This window comes from Somniosus microcephalus, chromosome 1 (assembly GCF_052327205.1).
Source record: "Somniosus microcephalus isolate GS21.2 chromosome 1, FLI_Smic_1.0, whole genome shotgun sequence".
Taxonomy (NCBI): Eukaryota; Metazoa; Chordata; class Chondrichthyes; order Squaliformes; family Somniosidae; genus Somniosus; species Somniosus microcephalus.
The window spans coordinates 305,948,593-305,971,185 of record NC_140987.1 but is presented as its reverse complement, the minus strand read 5'-3'; positions in this window follow the sequence as shown (position 1 = coordinate 305,971,185).

Sequence of the window (22,593 nt, the reverse complement as noted above, 5' to 3'; positions counted from 1 at the left end):
GCGCTGACCTATTCGTATGTCAAGGGAAGGACTATCTTGTAGTCACAGACTATTACTCCCTGTATCCAGAGGTTTGTAGACTATACACCATCACTGCAGATGCTGTGATAACATGTATGAAAGCCATATTCTCCAGACATGGCATGGCAAGCGAGGTCTTCACAGACAACGGACCCCAGTTTTACAATGCAAGTTTCCGACACTTTGCCAAAGAGTGGGACTTTGTCCACACAACGTCAAGTCCTCACTTTCCACAGTCCAATGTTCTAGTGGAAAAATCGGTCCAGACAGTGAAAAGACTGATGTGCAAGGCAAAAGACAGTGGAACTGACTTCTACCAGAGCATGCTTGTATACCGCACAACGCCGCTCGAGTGTGGTATGTCACCAGCTCAAACCTACCCATCCCGGAGAACCTCCTGAAAACAAAAGAGGGGGAGAAAGTGAGGAAGTTCAAAGAACAACAGAAAGAAAACCAAAAGTACTACTATGACAGAGGAACACAAAACCTACCTGAACTCCACACTGGTGACCAAGTAAGGTTCAAAGACAAAACAAACACATGGACTCAGAAGGGAACTGTCCTGAGTGAAGTTCAACCAAGATCATACACCATTCAGACAGATGAGGGTGCTGTTCTGAGAAGAAATCGTCGAGATCTTCTCATGGGACCAGCCACAGCAGGTCAAGAGACTGATACTGTTGAACAACCTGATCACACAGCTGAGAACCAATCATCTGAGGCAACAACTCAGATTCAAGGACAATCAATCAGAAAATCCTCAAGACACGTGAAACCTCCTGAGAGACTCATTGAGCAAATTTAAGGACTATTGTTATAGAAGGAAGTAATGTTATCTTATTCTTTCTTCAAGTTCTAGTGTATTGACATATTTCATGTGAACACACAAAGCAAGGTTAAAAAACTTTGATCATGATAATGATAATGTAAGTTCATTAAGTGTTACAGTTAAAATGCAGATTAATACAAAGAAAACATGTTGTTAGTTAAAAGTAAAATACTTTTGTTTTAAGAAAAGGAGATGTAATGATATCAGCAAATAGAGATGGTATTTGCCTGTTCGATTATGATGCCTTAACAGCATGTTTGCAGGTATTGATTGCTTGTGCCTGACCAGCAGAGGGCATGTGACCGAGACAAGCAAGGCAGTTTAATTTGGTTTCAGTTTCATTCTAGATGCATCACTAGCATGATGTCTCCTGTAAATGCTGTTAAAATGAGTTGAACAGACTTTAGATTAAAAGACATTCTCTTTCATAAATGTCTCATCATTGAACCCACAAAGAAATCAATACACCCCCCAGTCGCTCTCTCTCTTCCCCCCCAGTCGCTCTGTCTCCTCCCCCCCAGTCGCTCTCTCTCTTCCCCCCCAGTCGCTCTCTCTCTTCCAACAACAACATGCCCTCGAAAAAGCCTCGGCACCACCGGGCACTCCAGCTAGTATACATATGGATTAGATGCAGATCCAGTCAAGATCGGCCTGGAGACAGAGGCCATCAAAATGTTGACCCAAACAAAAGGGGACAATTTCATATTCATGAGAACAGCACCCAGGACTAGGTAACGAGATCACCAGGACATTAAAAACAATGAAGGTCATTCCAGACCAGAGATTGGCCTTTACCGGCCATCGAAAACATTTTAAAATATAATAACTACCCCGCTGTGCTCCCAGCCCGCCAAAAGTTAAACAAAGACTTACCTGAATTTGGGCGGGAGACGGATGTTTCTGGAAGAAAGGTATATCGGGAAGACTTTTCGGCAGTTGGGGGGGTACTGGAACACAGGCACAGATTCGGAAGAGAGAGACAAAGCTTGAGCTCAGACAGAAGACACACTCAGAAGAAGAAGCAGGCACTCGCAGGAGGAAGAAGAAAGCCAACATCAAGAAGGCCATCACGAAGCCGGCGTCCCGCCCCAGGGAAACACATCGAGAGATCATCGACCATCCCCGGGCCATTGTCGGAATGAAAGGCCATCGACCCAACTTGGGAGAAGAAACAAAAAAAAAAAAATCCCCAAGAGAAGAAACCTTCCAGCCACCCCGGTTGGAAGGAGAAGAGATAAAAACAAACTAAAGGAGCGATGGGAGCCAGCCCAAGGCTCCTCTGACCAGGGTCGAGCCGATGATCCTCGACCCCGCTGACATCCAGGCCCACCGGTGTCCAGCTGCCCCCGACCCCAACCTCAGGAGAGAGGTGTGGCACAGCTCGCAGGGGCTCCACGATCCACGTGGAGATGAAACGCCTGAAAGGACCAAACACAGACTCGATTTCAAAACCTTGCACTTCCTGGTGGGATTGGTGAGCATGTTTCTGGCCCTTCACAATCAGATCTAGGTAGGTTTAATAAGGGGGTGGATTTAAGGGTACAATTAACATGAGTTGTTGTCCCTCGATGTTCTGTGTGTTTCCTTATTTCATGATGATCTTTGTAGAGTATAAGATGCCTGTATTTTGCCTTAGTTAGTACTGTGTCGTTATGATTTGTTTTGTGTTTTTCCCTCCCATGTACTCCCTTATCTGCTTGCATTTGATTTGATATTTTTCCTTATGCAATAAAATTTCATTTTGTTTCATCAAACTTGGTCTACAAGAGTTTTCTCTACATTGTAGTTCCTGCCCCTAAGTCCAGAGTATAGAATCTAAGGGGCGAGTGGGTCGAACCACTCAAGGTTTTACTGTGCAAGAGAGAGAGGCCTCTAGAGAGAGAAACCTCAGGGACATCTCTCAGAAAACCCTTTACAAATTGTGAGAGGCACCTCTTGGCCACACATTGGGCTGTGAAAAGATTGCTGATCTTCACAGGCACCTCTCCCATCACCCTTGTCACCCATCACAAACCCACCCAGATGCTCCTGGATGGGAGGATCAAGGATGGGACGGTGAGCAATGCCCGCATTGCTCGCTGAATCCTGCTCCTCTCACAGATGAACCTAAAGGTGAAGGGTCTCTGCGAGCCAAAGCTCGCAGCCTACCTTGTATATCCCGGAACAGCCCACCGGTGTTCCATAGAAGGGGTTTGGGAAGTGGACATAGGCTTACGGGCCGAGATACACCCCACAGGCCGCAAAATCTATGTGGACGGCTCCAGGACGGTATCTGCTTGTGAGCGACTCACGGAGTGTGGAGTTTATGACCCAGCAGCAAACGTTGCCCTGGCAATTAAGCTCCCCAGCACCATGAGTGCCCAGCAGTCTGAACTGTCCGCGGTAGTGTACGTCGTTACAAACCCCGAAATCTTCCGCACCCCATACACGATTTGCTCGGACAGCATGTTCACGTGCAATTCGTGTACGGAGTACCTGGCCATCTGGTCCCGCCGCGGATACACCTCCACTGACGGGAGACCCCTCACAGTGAAACCCCTGCTGGAGAAAATCTTAGCAGCAGTGGGGGAGGAAAGGGAGGTTTTCATCCATAAGGTGAATGCCCATTCCTCCCGTAGTCAAGGCAACCAACAGGCTGACATGCTAGCTCAGGAGGGTGGCCGCACAGGCACTTTCTGGGACCCATATGGGTCCAGACCCAAAGCAGCAGTCAGGGGTAGGGATGGGACACAAGGGGTTGCAGGGGTAGCTTTAGCCCCGGACCTCAAGACGGTCCAAACCCAAGACCCCGTCCTCAAGGCAGTCCTCAGTGCAGTGACTGAGGGAAAAAGGGTAGAGGGTCCTTACAGCACAGCAGCCCTCTCTGTGAAAGAAGGCATGCTGTTTAGGGGAGAACAATGGGTAGTTCCACAGCAGCACCGGAGGGAATTCCTTCAACTGGCCCATGAGGGTCTAGGAGCGGGATATCCCGGGCCTGAGACCACCTGGCAGCATGTGGAACAGGCGGGATGGTGGCCAGGACTCAGGGAAGATGTCCGCGAGTTCTGCGCCGGCTGTCTGGTGTCTGCTGCTAACAACCCTGACCCCCACAGAAGGAAGGTACCTATGGGACACATCAGGAGGGTAGAGGGACCAAGGCAGTCGATACAGGTCGACTACATCGGGCCCCTGCCCACCGCCCAGGGAGGCTATAATTACTGCCTAGTCCTGGTAGATGTGTTCACGAAATGGGTAGAAGCCTTCCCCTGCAAAATAGCCACAGCTCTGGGTACAGCCAGTATCCTGGTCCGGGAAGTGTTCTTGCGGTGGGGGCTACCACAGTATGTAGAGTCCGACCAAGGGAGTCACTTAACCGGGCAGGTCATGCAGAATACCCTTATGCTGCTCGGCATCGAGGGGAAGTGGCACGTTGCACACAACCCACAGTCATGAGGGATTGTGGAGAGAATGAACAGGACTTTAAAGGAAAGACTGAGGAAAGAGACGGTGGACTCGCCTAGCAAATGGGCCGAGGTCCTACCGTTGGTCCTGATGGGAATCCAGGCCAGCCAGTCAAAAAGCACGGGGTACTCCCCGCACGAGCTGATGACTGGCAGGGTTATGCGGACCCCACCCATGTACTAGCCCTGGTGCTCACAGAGGGTCAACTCTGGGAGGTAAACCGGGGCAGGTTCGCCCGAAACCTCTTCGAGCACCTTAAACAGGTCCACAGGCAGGCGGCTGGGAACATGGGAAAGCAGCATCGGAGTAACCGATTGCTGTTAGAACCCCGAAAACATCACAAGTGGGAAATAGGGGATCAGGTCGTGGTGAGGAATTTTGCTCGGGTAGGAAGTCTAGAACTGCTATACATGGGGCCCTACAGCATTGTAGACAAGGCAAGCCCCATGGTATATGCCATTAAGATGCCTCGGCACATCAAATGGTTCCATATTAATCAGTGTAAATTGTTTAAGCCCAAGAGGAGAGAACAGTCAATTGGGGTTGGGTCTGAGGATAGAAATCCTCAGCCTGCAGCAGGAGCAAGTTCACAGACTGCACAGGCAGGCGCTGTGGATTGTTTAAGGGGAGGGGCCATCCTGCCCACTGCTTGGGACACTCCCCCACTCTTCTGGGATTCAGATGAGGATGGACCCGAGGGCGAAGACACCGTCCCGGACCCAGGTTTAGAGGAGGAGGGACCCGAGGGTGAAAACCCCGCCCTGGACCCAGATTTGGGACCTGAGGGCGAGGACCCCCAGCCTGCAGCACCAGGCTGCGAAGAGCTACCTGCCCCTAGCCCAGGTTCAGGAGAGGTAAAGCCTGAGGATGAAGATCCCCAGCCAGCGGCAGTGGTAAGCCCACAGGCCGCACCGGAGGGGGCAGTGGTTCGGGTTAAAGGCCCACCAGCCAAGAAAACCCCACCCACCAAAGTTCTCAGATGGTCTCCACGGACGCCCCAGTCAAGGAAACCATGGTCACCGGCTCCCATTTTAAAGGGACAGCCTCCCAAGTTAGGGGTAAGTCCAAGGACAGAGGTCCCCAGCCGGCAGCCACAGGCTGCGAGTGACCGAAAGTACAGGATGGTGCGGCCACACCGAAGGGAGCCGTGTGCCACAGCCCGAACAGGGATTAGCCTGGCCGCCTGGAGACGGGCGGCAGATGTACATAGTTTACGTAAGTTATATTGTTAAGTTTGGATGTTTAGTTTAAGTTTAAATAAGGTGATGGGTAGCTTTATATAAGTAGTTATTTGGTAAGAGTGTTTGGGCCAGTAATTCCTGTCCCAACACGTGAGTACGGACGGGGTATTCACGCGTGGGCCCGGAGGAATTGCCGGTTTTCAGCATGCACAGCACATGCGGGGAAAACCGGCATTTCCTCTCCTCTAACCCAAGGGGTTAAGAGGCGGAACGCGTGCGAGGTTTCAGGTAGCGTGTGCGCGCTGAACTTCCCTTTTTTTTGAAGAGTTGCCCGTGGGGAAAAGACTCCAGTTTTTACGCGTGGAAAAAGCAGCCGTAAGTACTTACTTTTAACAGTAATTTTACTAATTAAGTAAAATTAGAAAATTTTTCCACAGGTTCATTTTTTTTGAAGACTTTATAGTACGGTAATTCTATTTTTAGCCCCGATTTTTTATATAATAATTTTTTTCAAAATTTAAAATTATTGTTTAAAATAGTTTTTTACAGTTATTTATAGTTTATTTAAGTAGTGCAATGTTTTATTAAATTTTCTTTCTAGTTTAATTAGTGTTTTGGGGCCAGGAGTTTTCATGAGTTTGAAAGTTCTTACTATCAAACTCATGAATGAACTTTTGCAACCTCCCATTGGTTGCCCAGTGCTCACGTGATCCCAGCCGGCTCATCGCACTAAGTACGCCGCTGGGTCACACACGCACAGCGCAGCAGGACCTGAAGCGGGCCAGTGACAGGAAATGCAATGCGGGCCAGGATTGAAATGTCAGCGCGCCGGGTAAGTGCACATCGGGGGCTTGCACGCGCGGCAAGCCCTCGAACCTAATTTCTGGGCCAATGAGTCGAGGTCACAAGACTTGACTATGTTTCACCCAAGCCAGGGAATCTCCTTGGGACCTGGCTATATGTTCCTGTATCTCTTTGCAGAGAGGATTTCAGGATGAAGGGGGGCGTACTCCTACTCGCCCTGATAGGAATGAGCATTGGAAAGCGAGGTGACGTGGAGGACTCCCACATCTATGGGTGCTTAGGAGCGAGAGCACCTATAGTTACTGATGAAAGTGGCGAATGGGATGCGGAGGAGCTCGCCGTTTACTTCCATGAGGAAAGGTGGCCGGGGTGGCAGGGGTCCAATTTGACTCAGTACTCCAGCCAGACCGGGTTCACGTACAGGGAGGCCTCCCTCCTGTGCCCCAGGGTACAGGTACAAGTGTCAGCGTCACTGTAGGGAAACGTGTATGTTTAACATGCAAGGGACAGATTCCTTTGGATAGGTGGTGGTGGATCAGGAAACTGAGCAAAAATGTGGGAAACCCCGCAGTCAGGTGGGAACGATTGGGGAACAATACCGATCGGACGATTACAGGGACTCACAGGGGATTGAGTGTGTGCTGGGACAAGTGGTGGGAACCGGATCAGGGGATTTATGTCTTTATGTGGGGGTCAGAGAAGGCCTGCCCCACAGGCATATCCATCATTTTCCACCGGCAATGGCAAGATGCCGGGGAGAGGGGTGGAGTGGGATTCCAGCATGAAGGCGTGCGTGGTCCCATACTCTCCAATCCCAGTCAATGCCACTGAACTTGTGACCCGCCCCCGAAAGCCCCTGTCCATGACCCAGGCAGCAAGGACACACAGGGAGGGGTGCCCCGCCGCCACCAAGCGACCAGGGAATGGGCTGGTACTAGTGCCTATGGATCAGGTGCTTTGCCAGGGGGTACACTACGCGGTAGCCTCCATATTTTAAACCTCACCGAGGTACACTTACCGGAGTGGTGCCCCAAAGAGACAGAACAGCTACACCAGGCACTGTTAAAAGAGATGTTTAGGAAATTTTACGAGTTCGATTTTGCTAATGTAAACAAAACCGAACTGTACACTACACACCATGAGTACTTTGGTAATACGGGAAGACAAAGAAGGGGAGCATGGAATTATGTTTTTACTGCGTTTAACACAGGGTCCTCTGTCATCAACAGTCTGGATGACATAGGGTTGCAGACACAGATAAACAGTTTAAAAACTCAATTAAGGAAAATATTGATGGATGAAAACAAGGTAGTAGGCTCAGAGTTACACGAGGACGTTTAGGAAATTTTACGAGTTCGATTTTGCTAACGTAAACAAAACCGAACTGTACACCACACACCATGAGTACTTTGGTAATACAGGAAGACAAAGAAGGGGAGCATGGTATTATGTTTTTACTGCGTTTAACATAGGGTCCATGACGGTCCATTTAAAGGAAATTATAGCAGAGCTGAAGAAGCACGCAAAGACTGTAAATGCCCTTATAAGAGAGGACAGAAATACTTCAGACCAGGCTGTGCAGAATGAGGTGTGCGTGCTGTATGGGGCATGGTTGCTGGGCGAGGGCTGCAGTAATCTGGAGGATTTAAAGCAGGGTTTAGTCCCCTCCTGGATCAGCAACAAACACTTCGCAGCCCTCCACCTGTTTGAGAATGCATTAAGCCCATGTCAACTCCGGCTAGCTTCTGAGGCCTACCCAGTCCCAGTAGATTGTGGACGGTGCAACCACACTATCATAGAGATAGTAGTAAGGATGCTGGTCATGGGTAGGACAGCCCGACCCACGCCGGTATACAGGGTAGAAAACATTGGAGTCATTCAGGGGGGTGCACACATCCGTTTCACAGCGGTCCCACCTTATGTCATAAAGTGGGAGCACGCTATGACAGGTACTGACCTCTCAGGGTGCCGGAGCCGGGGAGCACACACAATACTGTGTCCCCAGCAATTGAATGCCTATTCAAAACCACAGTGCGGGTTTAAAGCTATTGGCGCAAAACCTATATATTGTACCATGGAGGTAATGGCACAGGACCATGTTCCCCCACAGGTAGCATATATAGGGGGTGGGACATATTGTGTCACCACAGGTGTGCCCCACTACCAGCATGGACAGCATAGCTGGTGTCCGGTAAGTGACAGCAGTTTCTGCTTTAAACCCGAGGCAGAAGTTCAAGTGGCCCAGGAACGAATTGTTCCCATTCCTGAACCCTCCACTGTTCACCTCACTGTAAAAGAGAATTTCACCAACCAGCAAAATTACGTAGCACATTTCGGCTATGTATTTCCCCCTCTCCCAGAACATCTTAACAAAATACTCAAAGCAGTAGCAGTCTCACAGTAACATTTCTACACGTTAGAGCAGAAGATGGTAGAGATAGGGGCCAAGGTATTCAACATTGTAGTTCCACCCTGGTGGGACATTTTTGAAAATATAGAGGTCCCTTCGTGGATTAGACTGGCTTCCCACATCCTTGTGGTTTGCCAGCTGGGAATAGTATTGTACCTAGTATGCACTCAGTGCAAGGGAAAAGGCCAAATACTGGAATTCCGAAACCAAAGGACCTGGAAGGAACATTATGTTAAGGTGGAGGGAGATACACCTGTTTGAATTTTTTGTATTTCTGAATAAAGATTGTTGTTTTTTTGTGTTTTGTTGTTTTTAATAAAGATTTTCGACATGTTGTTTCAATAAAGATGTATGTGTGCCAAGTGGTGCAGGGGTGTTGGACCCCTCCATGCTTGGATGTGTGTAAATGACTGTAATTATTCTATATATGCTTATGTACACTACATTTTTACAGAATGGGAAATGCATGTGTCGTGGGATCACAGATAGGTAATTACAGGGGAAGATTGACGATGGAGGGTCAGAAATTTTGCTCACCTTGTCAGGATGATACTTAAAGCGAGTTTAGTATCAACAGGGGGGAGTGTAGGGTTCTCAAAATTCCCACATTCCCCAAAAGTTTTGGATAAAGGGACCCTGTATGGACAAGTTATTAAAAAAGGGTACCCAAAATGGCTTCTGCGACCTCGTGACCAAAACCGACAGGATTTTAAAAGAAAGCCCTGCAAAAAGGCAGGCCCTGAAATAAAACCTAACATGCCTGGATCTGTGAAAGACTTTGTAAAGCCAGACAGCTAGGTAAACACAGAATATGCATTCTTCCCCTTGGAACAGATCAAGTCAGGATGGGCCTAATCTGAAGGCCATCAACTCTTCACATAAATAATTGGTAACAGCTCACAGGTAGCTGCCAAGCCAGGAAAGACGATTAAGTTTCATAAATAACAAACAGCCAGGATATCGAAACCATTATACAAGGAGACAACTGCCCCAGAAGTCGTTAAAGTAAGTGGCTGTAATCATTTTAGACGAACCCACCAAAAGTTATACAAAGAACTGACCAGATTTGGCGCGCAGATAAGGGCTGAAGAACCGGGTATAATTGTAGGCCCACCGGTAGTGATCGGTCTCTTATCTCTTGTCGCTTGCCTCTTGCTCCAGCCTCCTGCTTCTCACTCTCAGTTCGTGCCTCATGGCGGGCCCTCTTCTCCCTCCCCGCGCCGCTCGACACCAAGGATGCCCATTATTATGCCGGGGGCCAAACGCGGGAGGACAACGAGACCTGAATTGAAAACGCACAGGACATACGGGCCACGAACAGACGAGACGAGACGAGAAAAACCGGAAAAGGCAGAGAAGGGCAGCGGAAAGACGCATTGGGGGGCAAACGGCCTAGTTATAAGCTGGCGTTTGATGCTTGGACAGTAAGGCCAAATTAAGAATAAACTGGTGTTCGAAGCTTGGGTAGGAAAATCTCATTAACGGAAAAAACCGCCAACCGAACCCCAACTGCAGTAATACCATCGGCGACCGCCCGAAGAAGAAGACCCATCACGACAAAGTACTCAACGAAGACGTTAATGGAGGAAAAGGAGGGTGCTTCGCACAAACAAGTCCATCGCCGCGCCCTGTGACCACGTGACGACGACGAGCCCCGAAGGACAACAAGAGTGAACCTCAAAACCCACTACCAGTTAAATCCACATGTTTCGAGTTGGTGAGCATGAATTCCTGGCCCCTCGTAGTTTAATCTTGTTAGGTATTGGGGGTGGGATAAGGATAAGGGGATTTTTAATGTATTTGTTTCCCTCAATGTGCCGTGTGTTCCCCATTCCCATATAAGTGTAATTGTTTATGCCTGCAATTATTCCAGTAATTCTCAGTAAGATTGTGTTATTGTGCCTTTAATAAAAATTGCGGTTTTCTTGCACCAAACCACTTGTCTACTCGATTTTCTGTATCTCCGCCTGTACCTATGTCTGGAACCCAGGGTGTGGGAGCGATTCGAAACGCTCAGAGACAGTCAGGGGCAGAGCTGACTGGGCACACGCCACCCCTTACAATAGCGCCATTCACAATCTCAGCACATCCCTAAGCGCTTCATTGCCAACTGAGTACTTTTGAAGTGTAAGAACTATTGTAATGTAGGTAAATACAGCAGTCAATTTTCACAAAGCAAGGTTCCATAAACAATAATAAGATAAATGACTGGGTAATCTGTTTTAGTGATGTTTGTTGAGGGATAAATGTTCTCTGGGGGACTTGGAGAACTCCCCTGCTCTTCATGTGAACATACGAAAATTAAGGACAGGAAAAGACTTATTGGTCCAGCTAGTCTGTCCCATATAGTTGTGATGCCCTGTGCCTCATGATACAGACACTTTCCTCCTGCCATGTAATCGCCTGGGAGAGGCAATTGACCAGTTAAAATCTCAGGTCAATTTGGGGAAAATAGTCTGAAAAATGCCTCTCCAACCTCTAGAGCCAATTGAAACTAATTCAGGAGATCCCATTTACTTTGATTTAAAGAAAAAAAAGGAAGACTTGCATTTCTATCGTGCCTTTCATGACCACCGGGCATCCTAAAGTGCTTTCCAGTCAATGAAGTACTTTTGGAGTGTTGTCACTGTTGCAATGTAGGGAACATGGCAACCAATTTGCACACAGCAAGCTCCCACAAACAGCAATGTGATAATGACCAGCTAATCTGTTTTAGTGATGTTGGTTGAGGGATAAATATTGGCAAAACACTGGGGAAAACTCCCCTGCTCTTCTTCTAAACAATGTCGGGGGATCGTTTACATCCACCTGAGAGAGCAGACAGCACCTTGGTTTAACGTCTCATCTGAAAAACGTCACCTCCGACAGTGCAGCACTCCCTCAGCACTGCACTGGAGTGTCAGCCTAGATTTTTGTGCTCAAGTCTCTGGAGTGGGACTTGAACCCACAACCTTCTGACTCAGAGTCAAGTGTGCTACCCACTTTTTTTTATTATTAATATACTTTGTTGAACATTAAGAACATTTACAACATCATGATCAATTCATTGTATGATACAAATCAATTCCGCCGTTCTGCACAGCCATTCCGCCACCACACATTAACATAAAAACCTGAAGTTTAATTTGTCTCCTGTAACATATATTAATCGATTGTACTTTAAAAATTGGTTGTAAAATACTATCTTTAAATTCCTTTCTAAATAAAACACCTACAGAGCCTTATAATGATCTTTTAGCTTATATTTAAAATACTCTTTTATATTGATTCTCCTCCCCTTAAAAAACAGAGCATTCCTTCTTTGCACAATCACAAATCTAGCCAAACTGAACATTAAATTAATTGCTGCTCCGTTAGACTCGGGCAGACTCTCCTGCAATCCCCATCTCAAAATTGAGTCCCACGGGATTCCCATTCTCGCTCATCGGTCTCCACCCAGCGAAAAAGCTTCAGACAACTGTCGAACATAGTACTTAAAGTCATTTAACTGCAGACATAACACCAGTAAATGGGACAGAGTCTCATCCCATGTCCCACACACTGGGCAAGTTGTTGCCTCCACTCGTCCAATCTTGCACAAGACCGTCATGGTAAAAATCCAGTTATGAGCCAATTTGAAATCCAGTTCAATCCACTCTGGACATTTAAAATTCGCCCACACTCCCTTCCAAATCCTGTTGAAATCCAGCTGTGGGTATCATGTAACCTAATGGTTCTGCTACCAATGAGTACAACAATGGGGACAGGGGACAACCCTGTCTCACTGATCTCTCTATCGGAAAATACTTGGATAAAAAAACCATTACATTTAACACAGCTAAATATGTTTGAATAAAAAATCCTTATCCACTGAATGAAATTTTCCTTGAAACCAAAAGCTTCCAAAACCTTCAACAAAAACTCATGAGAGACCCTATCAAAGGCTTTCTCTTGATCTATCTTTAATACAGAAGCCTCCCTCACACTCTCTTCCATGAGCTCTATCACATCTCGGATTGAGACCACAGAGTCTGCGATGCCCCGGCCTATGACTGAGAGGGCAAAACTATCTGCGGCAACACCTCCTTCAAATGATTTGCCATAACCCTCGCCAAGATCTTATAATCCACATTTAATAATGTACCTCCAATTCTTCAGATCCCGTCTATCCCCTTTATTTTTATATAAGCTAAGCTTATGATACCTCTCCTCATAGATGGGGCCAGGCTTCCCTCAATTTTAATTTCCTTAAAAACTTCTAAGAGCAATGGACTTAAAATCTCAAAAAATTCTTTATAAAATTCTGCACTTAGTCCATCAGACCCTGGGCTTTTCCCCCCCTTCATTCCACTTATTGCTACTTTTATTTCCGCTAATGGCACGGTGGCATAGTGGTTAGCACTGTTGCGTCGCAGGACCAGGGACCTGGGTTCAAATCCGGCCTCGGGTGACTGTCTGTGTTGCGTTTGCATATTCTCCCCGTGTTTGCGTGGGTTTCCTCCCACAGTCCAAAGATGTGCGGGTTAGGTTGATTGGCCATGATAAAAATTGGCCCTTAGTGTTAGGGGGGATTAAATACGCGGGGTTACGGGGATAGGGCTTGGGTGGGATGGCTGTCGGTGTAGGGACCGGGTGCTAGGGTTTGGATGATCAGCCATGATCTCTTTGAATGGCAGAGCGGGCTCGAAGGGCCGAATGGCCTACTCCTGCTCCTATCTTCTATGTTTCCTATGTTAATCCTACTTCTTTGTCACACATGCTTCTCTCATCCTCCTTTAAACCCTCTTCAATAAAAGCAGTAACCTTCTCCATTGCCAAATTGGAAATGTCTTCTTTTGTATATAACTCTTGATAAAAGCTGCTAGCCGCCTCTAAAATCTCCCCACTTTCATGAATGATCTTCTCCCCAACCTTCAACTCTTCAATTAATGATAATCTCTGTCGCAGCTTCTCTTGCTCTAGAAAATATTTAGTGCATCTTTCGCCCTCCAATGCATCTCTAGCCTTTGCACGGAGAATGGCCCCCTTGCATTTTTCAGCTTGCAATAATTCCCAGTCTTCCTTCAGCACCCGGAACGTAGTCTCTGTTAGACTCCGTGTATCTTGTTGTTGTGTCCTTCAATAATCAGACAAGAGACTGCAGGGAACGATCAACAGGTGTTTACTGAATGAGGGTTACTCTAGAACTAACTCTACAGATCACGACTCAGGGTTTATATACAGGTGTGGTCACTGCCGGTACTACCGTATACAGGAGCTGTAAAAAGTAGTTCTCTCCCTTAAAGGTACATACATTACAATTCCTCCCCTTTTAGATTAACAGTACCATAACACTCATTTAACAATTAAATATCAAACTAATTACAATTAACACTTTTAACATGCAACATTAGCTGAAAATAGTCTATTTATAAATTCAGTCTTTGGGGAAGCTTCCTGATTCTTTCTAGATAACGCCTTTCCCGAGTGTCTCGTTCTTGGTGCGGAGGCGATTCTAGCACCCTGTCATCAGTTGATTCATCAGCTTCCAATGCTATTGTTTCTGAGGTAGATGCAACCTGCACGTCGGGTTCCTCACCAGGTACTTATGGCCGAGACATGGGGTTGACTCGTTCCTGTGACTCTAGGATCTGGTCAGCATGGCGTCTCACAATGTTCTCCCCAACATCCACTGTGTACATTAGTGGCCCCTGCCATGTGCATATCATTCCTGGTTGCCATTTCTCTGTTCGGCAGTCACGGGCCAAGACTGGTTGCCCTACATTGAAGCTCCTTGTCGGCTTCTCATTGATGTGCTGGAATTGCTTACTCTCAACATCTCTTCGTACATTTGGTCTGAGCAAATCCAGACGAGATCTCAACCTTCGGTTAAAGAACATCATGGCCGGGGCCTGGTTGGTGACTGCATGTGTCGCATTTCTGTAGGCTAAAAGGAAATTGTCCACATTATGCTGCAGTGGAATGTCGTCATCGCACATGGCCTTTACTGCTTTTTTAAAGGTTTGTACGAACCTCTCAGCCAATCCATTCGTGGCTGGATGATACGGGGCGGATGTGTAATGCCTTACACCATTCCTTTTCATAAATCTTTGAAACTCTTCGGACACAAACTGTGGTCCGTTATCAGAGCAAATCTGCTCTGGCAAGCCGTTCCTGGCAAAAATGGTCCGTAGGACTGCAATAGTTTTCTCCATGGTGGCGGAGGACATTTTGATCACCTCAGGCCATTTCGAGTGCGCATCCACGGCTATTAAAAACATTGAGTCCATGAATGGACCAGCAAAACCAATATGCACCCATTGCCATGGAGATGAGGGCCACTCCCATGGTTGTAGAGGGGCATGTGGTGGTGCATTTTGGACCTTCTGGCATCCTGAGCAGCTCTTTGTCAGGTCCTCAATTTGCTGATCGATCCCCGGCCACCACACATAAGCCCTAGCAAGGCTCTTCATTTTCACCCCTCCCAGATGACCTTCGTGAAGCTCATTGAGCACTCTCTCCCTTAACTTGGGTTGAATTACCACTCGGGATCCACACATCAAGGTCTCCTGGCATACTGACAGCTGTTCTCTTCTGGATGAGAATGCTGGCAACAGTGAGTCGCCATGTGCTGGCCATCCCTTCACCGTCAAATCATATACCCGAGACAGTGTCGGGTCATTTCGGGTCTCCTTCTCTATACCAGCGTTAGTTACTGGCAAGCATTCAATTATAGATGAATGAAATATTTCGATAGGATCCACTGCTGGTGCTTCCTCCGCAGTAGGCAGTGGCAGGCGTGATATCCCATCAGCGTTTCCATGCTGTTTCGTGCCCTTATACTCGATTTCATATTTGTGCGCCCCTAGAAAAAGGGACCATCTTTGTAGCCGTTGCGCAGTCATCACCGGAATGCCCTTCTTTGGATTAAAGATGGAGACTGTAAGATTCGAAATTTTCAGCAATAATCACGTAAGAAAACAGGATAAAATAAGACAGTTTATTGACCAAAGTAAGCTTGCACAGAAAAACCTTTGATAAAAGGGCATACAAAATGGCCGCCGGGCCTCGTGATCAGTTTTCTGGACCATTTGATTTCTGTTACTGCAAGCCAGACAGGCTTGTGGATTGAAGACAGTAAGCCAGTATCGGGGAACTGAAACTCAGGGAAACAGCATACATATTCAATGGATTCTAAGTACAGGATGGGGCCCATCAAGATATGGGCGGACAATGCACGAACACTTATACCCATTTACTGTACGAAGGAGAAACCGTTTAACAGCCATCAAGGGAAACCTCCAGACCGATCAATATGCGAACCGAGTCACGGTGACAATGTAAAAGACATTAAAAACATTATCGGCCAGGAAGGCCAGTTAAGTTATCACCGGCTCCCATTACAAGACAAAGCGCCCCTGCAGAGATTTCTGCCCGCCAAAATTAATACAAAGACAGGACTATGATTTGGCGGGAGATAAGACTGTCCCAAAAGGGTATAACTATGGATTGAAAGTCCGTCAAAGTTACGGACGGTGACGGTTACACAGATCCAGGATCAAGCGCGCCTCTTCTACCTTGGTAGCTTCGGAATCGATCAAGATGCTTCATTTTTTTAAAGACGCTTCAGACGGACAATTTCGGTGAAAGGACAACGTGGTCGGTGTTCAGCCAGACAAGGCTCAGTGACGACGGGAAGACGACGAGGGTGGCCCGGGTACTGTTGTCGGGAGATCATCGACGGCCCAGGCCGAAGGAGAAGACACCCTCTGAAAAGCCACCGAGCCAGGCGGGAGCGAGAAAGGTCCTCGACATACCATTCGGCCAGAGACCTTCAGATTCTCCCATTTGCATTCAGTTCTTCAACAGCTTTTAGCTGATCCAACCATGACGAGCGCTCATCGAGGCTGTATCTACTGCCCCATCGCCTGAGAGAAAAACAAGCTGCGCCAGAAGTTTCCAAATCCACGTGACGACGGAAAGCTGTGCCAAAAGGCTGTGAACCCCTTTTTCGCAATTTTGAGAGTGGTGAGCATGATCCCGAGTTCCTCAGGTCGAAACTTAGTTTAGGTATAGGGGAAGGAGTTAAGGGTAATCGTAATGTGTTTTCCCTTTTACGATGTGCCGTGTGTTCCCCATTTCCATAGAGTCAAGTTCATAAATTTGTGCATGATTGTAGTTACTTTAATCTGTGCCTATGACATGTATTTTGTAATGCTTCAAACTGTTTAAAAATAAAAGCATCCATTTTGTGCTATTCAACCTGGTCTATTGAGTCCTTTCTCTGCACTACAGTTCTCTGCATCTAAGCCCAAGGTCTAGAACCATAGGGGAGAGTGGGTCGAACCACTCAAGGGTAATTATTGCACAAAGCCTGGCAGGAGACCAGAACGAGCAAGAGAAACCCCCTACAGAAATGGCGACCGCGGCAGGACCTTGGCAGCAGGAAAGTAGTGTGTTAGATCAAGGTCTGAATAAACGAAATGTGATGGATGAAAGAATAGCGGATTATGTTTTTGGAAAAGTCAACCTCACAAAACAATGGATATCTGACCCATTAAGGGATAGGCGCCCGCTAGACGCAGCCATCAAGTGGACAGAGGGTAAAGAGCATAAGAAATCTGTAGAAAAGGCGGTCTGGCTGATGTGCTACAAGAAGCAAGTCCAGCTTTTGGACCAAGTCGTTGCAGCACAAACAGCCCAGATAAAAGGGTTGCTTACAGACGTAGAGGAAAAGGTTGCGGGAGGTCAAAAACTGATTGAATCGCTTAACGCGCTGAATCAGGAACGCCACTCCACAACTCGCTGCCACGAAACCCGGGTAGAGTATTTAAAATGTCAGGTCATTGAAGCCAAGGCCTGTGAAGGTAGAATGAGAGAGAAGTGTTTCCGTCTAGCTAAGCAAATAGAGACCCAAGAGGAAAAACTTCTGGGAGCCAGGGCAGCATATAAGATGGCCATGGAGGATAGATCTGAGAGCACCGACCACAGCGCTTGCCGCCGGGAGCAAGAGAACCTGAGAACAGCCCTAGCCAAGGCAAACGGGTTGGTGTGTCTCATAAATCCACCAGCGAGCCAGCTATTGCTAGCCAAGGAATCCAAAAGACCGATTCCACAAGAGATAGTTCAGGAACCAACCCCCGAACACTCTGCGCCTCCTGCTTATGATGAGTCTTGGACTCCGGGGAAGGAAACGGAGATGGTAGATGAAGAGATTCTTGAGGTAGAGCAACACCAGATAGTAGAGTCGGGGCCGGCGCCGATGTGTCCAACTCGACACCGGAGGCTCGGTCCGAATGAAGACAATGGCGAGGACGGACCCCTTGTGAATCAGATCATAATGCCCCACAGCGCACAACAGCTGAGGGCAATGATAAGTCACATCCCAAAACTCTCCGAGTCAGGAGATCCCTCCGTCCATTTTAGGGACGTGGAGCAGACCGCAGCAGTTAATGACTGCGACGGGGTCGAACAGTCTAAGATGCTGCTGTTCTCCCTGGACAGCTCGCTCCTCCAGTGTCTCCCTGATGAGAGCAAGAGAGGGCACAGGGAATATGAGTTGTTACGGGACGAGATCCTGGAGATTATAGGAGAGGGTGACGGAACTCCGTTCCTCCGTTTAGAAAAGACAGTGCAGCTAGAGGGAGAAACCCCACGGGTTTTCGCCGGAAGGTTGTGGCCCGTGTATCGGTGCAGCTGCCTGGGAGGACCGGAACGGAACGCGCTAAATGATGAACAAAGGGCTCATTGGCTCCGGTGCCTGGTAGCAGGTTGCTTGCCAATAGTGAGGGAGCAGGCCAAAGCATGGTTTGACCCCACTAACGCCCGCTCCACGGAAGAACTAGTACTTGATCAGCTCACGATCAGTTACAGGAACAACAAGGGTAGGAAAACGCCTGTTTTAAAAGGAAAGGTACATGAGGCAAGGCCCGCAGCTTCTGCTAAAAAGGAATGGCATCAGGAGGGAAATCGCCCTCCCCAAGCCAACAGCAGTTGTTACGGGTGTGGGAAGGAGGGTCATTGGCTCAAGGACTGTAGAAATCCATGGAAGGATAAGAGAGAGAGAATGTTCGCCGCAGCCCAAGCCTGAGCCCAAGCCCAAGTCCAAGCCCAAGCACAGACCGCTGCCCCAGCACCAGCCCAGAACCCAACCGTAGCCCCTGCCCCAACAACAGGGGGTGGTGCGGTTGTGGATCCCGCTACGATCGAGTCAGTCTTGGAGACTATGCGGTCTCTAATGACCTGGCAGGGGAAGGTAGCGGTCGCCAACAGCCCTATCGCTCCCGAGACCCCAACCGAAACACCTAAATGACTGACGCCTGCGCAGCCCGTCTACTTGTGTCCGCTCCGCTATGACGCCTGGAGAAGACCTGTGGTGGAAATGGAGGTGGAAAGGGAAAAGGGTAGTTACCTGTTGGATACGGGAGCTTCGTGTACCGTGATCCACACAGATAGACCTTTTGCCTCACCTCTGTCCGCCCAGGCTCCATTCTTAGTAGCGGGTTTCACAGGCAGAGAACAGGCTGGCGCGTACTCCATCCCGCTCTCCATTCATTTGGGAGCACTCCACACCACATGGACGTGTATCCTATTGAAGTGGAGTGAGGGGGGTGGAAAAGGCATCCTTGGGGCTGATTTCTTGGTGGAACACGGGATCCTCGTGGACCTGAGAAATCACTGTCTCTGGGGAGCCGAGAGCGGTTTAGGTAAGGTAGTCGTAATCCCAGGGAGGGAAGAAAAGGGGGCCCTGTGCACCATGAAGCCGTCAGGAGGTTACGATCTCGAGCTCATGGTAGCGAACGTCCCAACGGACTTGCAGGCGTGTGTGTCGGAAAATCTGACCGCGTTTGCCACCCACAAGCACGACTGTGGGAGAGTCACTGGGTTTGAAGTCAGCGTAGACGGGGACCCCATGATCCGACCCCAAAAGCAGTATAATTTCCCCAAGGAGGCAGAACCCGACATGGAGACCGCAATATCTTCATTGGTGCAGCAGGGCATATTGAGACCAATAGCCACTCACGTGAACTCCCCCTTATGGCCGGTAAAGAAGCCGGACAATTCGTGGAGAGCCACGGTGGACTACAGAGTCCTCAATAGTAACATCCCAGCCTGCGCGCCCACGGTAGCAGCAGTTGCAGACCTAATAGGGAGTATTCCAGCATCGGCGACCACGTTCACGGTGCTGGACATCTCGAACGGTTTCTGGTCCATTCCGCTGCGGCGGGAGGATCAGTACAAGTTTGCCTTTACTTTCAAAGGGCAACAGTACACTTGGAACTGCTTGCCACAGGGTTTTCACAACAGCCCCAGCATTTTCCATCAATGCATGGCGGGGAGTTTAAAAGAGTTTAGCCAGCTCAACCAGATAGCACAGTATGTGGACGACCTACTCCTGTTCACGGACACAAGGGAGGAGCACGGCCCACTATTAGCCGAATTATTGGAACTGTTAGAAAGGAAGGGTTTCAAAGTAAACCCAAAGAAAGCACAGATCGGCCAGCAGGAAGTCAAATTCCTGGGTCTGGCCATCCGCGCTGGAGAAAGAGCCATAGATAAGGCCAGAAGGGAATCAGTACAAGATCTGCCGATCCCCAACACAGTAACGGGTGTAAGGTCCTTTTTGGGATTGACCGGGTACTGCAGAGATTTCATCGAGGACTATGCTGCCACAGCAGCCCCGCTACTCCGACTCTTACACAAGGGAGTCGAGTGGTCTTGGGATAAGGGGTGCCAGGCAGCATTCGAGAAGTTGAAAAGAGATCTGCAGACCGCGCCAGCCCTAGGGGCCATAGATGGGGGAGAGGAGATCTTCCTGGAGGTAGCCGCTAGTGGGGACAGCCTGAGCGCCGTGTTGCTCCAGGAGCGGCACGGCAAGCTGAGACCGGTAGTTTATTCCTCCAGGGTGCTCACGGATGTAGAGAGGAGTTTCTCCAATTGCAATCGGCATCTCCTGGCCACGCATTGGGCTGTGAACAGATCAGTGATCTTCACAGGAACCTCTCCCATCACGCTCCTCACCCATCACACCCCCACAAAGATGCTTCTGGATGGAAGGATTAAGGATGGGACCGTAAGCAGCGCTCGGATTGCGCGCTGGACCCTCCTCCTTTCCCAGATGGATCTCAAAGTTAAAGGCCTCTGCACGCCAAAGCTCGCAGCCAACATGTTATATCCCGGAACAGCCCATCGGTGTTCTGTAGAAGGGGTATGGGAGGTCAACATAGGTTTACAGGCTGGGATACACCCCACAGGCCGCGAAATCTACGTAGACGGTTCTAGCACTGTATCTGCTGGCGAACGACTCACAGGGTGTGGAGTTTATGACCCTGCGGCAAACATTGCCCTGGCAATTAAGCTCCCCAGCACTATGAGCGCACAGCAGGCTGAACTGTCCGCGGTGGCGTACGTGGTTACCCACCCTGAGATTTTCCCAACCCCATACACGATTTGCTCAGACAGCATGTTCACATGCAATTCGTGTATGGAGTACCTCGCCATCTGGTCCCGACGCGGATATACCTCCGCGGACGGGCGGCCTTTAACAGTTAAGCCCTTGCTGGAAAAGATCCTGGCAGCTGTGGGAGAGGAAGGGAAGGTGTTCATCCATAAGGTGAAGGCTCATTCCACCACAGAACCCCGCAGTCAGTGCAACCAGCAGGCGGATGCGCTAGCCAGGGAGGGTGCCCGCAACAGCATTCTCTGGGACCCCTATGAACCCGGACCCGTGGCGGCGATCCAAGGCAGGGAGGGAATTCCAGGGAACACAGGGGTGACACCGCCCCCAGACCTAAAGACTGTCCAAACCCTGGATCCCGCCCTAAAAAGAGTCCTAAATGCCATCACAGAAGGCAAGCAGGTAGAGGGTCCGTACAGTACGGCAGCCCTCACAGTCAAAGAAGGCATGCTGTTCCGAGAGGAGCAGTGGGTTGTGCCGCAGCAGCACCGGAGGGAATTCCTGCAACTGGCCCACGAGGGTCCAGGGGCGGGACACCCCGGGCCTGAGGTTACCTGGCAGCGGGTAGAGCAGGCGGGATGGTGGCCGGGACTTCGGGACGATGTCCGCGAATTCTGCACAAGCTGTCTTGTGTGCACTGCAAACAACCCAGACCCCCACAAAAGGAAGGTGCCCATGGGGCACATCAGGAGGGTAGAGGGACCATGGCAGTCGATTCAGGTCGACTACATAGGGCCCCTGCCCGCCGCCCAGGGAGGATATAAGTACTGCCTTGTCCTGGTAGATGTGTTCACCAAATGGGTAGAAGCTTTTCCGTGCAGAACAGCTACGGCACTGGGCAGTGCTAAGATCTTGATTCGGGAAGTGTTCTCACGGTGGGGACTCCCCCATTTTGTAGAGTCCGACCAAGGGAGTCAGTTCACCGGTCAAGTAATGCAGAACGCCCTCATGCTCTTGGGCATTGAAGGGAAGTGGCACGTAACGTACAATCCCCAGTCATCCGGGATTGTTGAACGCATGAATCGGACCCTCAAGGAAAAGCTGAGGAAAGAGACAATGGGCTCACCCCAGAAATGGGCGGAGGTCCTGCCTTTAGCCCTCATGGGGATCCAAGCCAGCCAGTCCAAAAGTACGGGGTATTCCCCGCACGAATTAATGACTGGAAGGATCATGCGAACACCCACCCATGTACTAGCCCCGGTGCTCACTGAGGGCCAGCTCCGAGAGGTGAAGCGAGACAAATTCGCCCAAACCCTTTTGGGGCGCCTGAAACAGATTTATGGGCAGGTGGCTGGGAACATGGGAAGACAGCACCAGGGAAATCGACTGTTACTGGAACCTCGCAAGCAATAAGAGTGGGTAGTCGGAGACCAGGTCATGGTCCGAAACTACGCCAGGGTAGGGAGTTTTGAACCATTGTACATGGGGCCTTACAGCATTGTAGACAAGGCCAGCCCCATGGTTTATGCAGTGAAGGTGCCCCGACGTACCA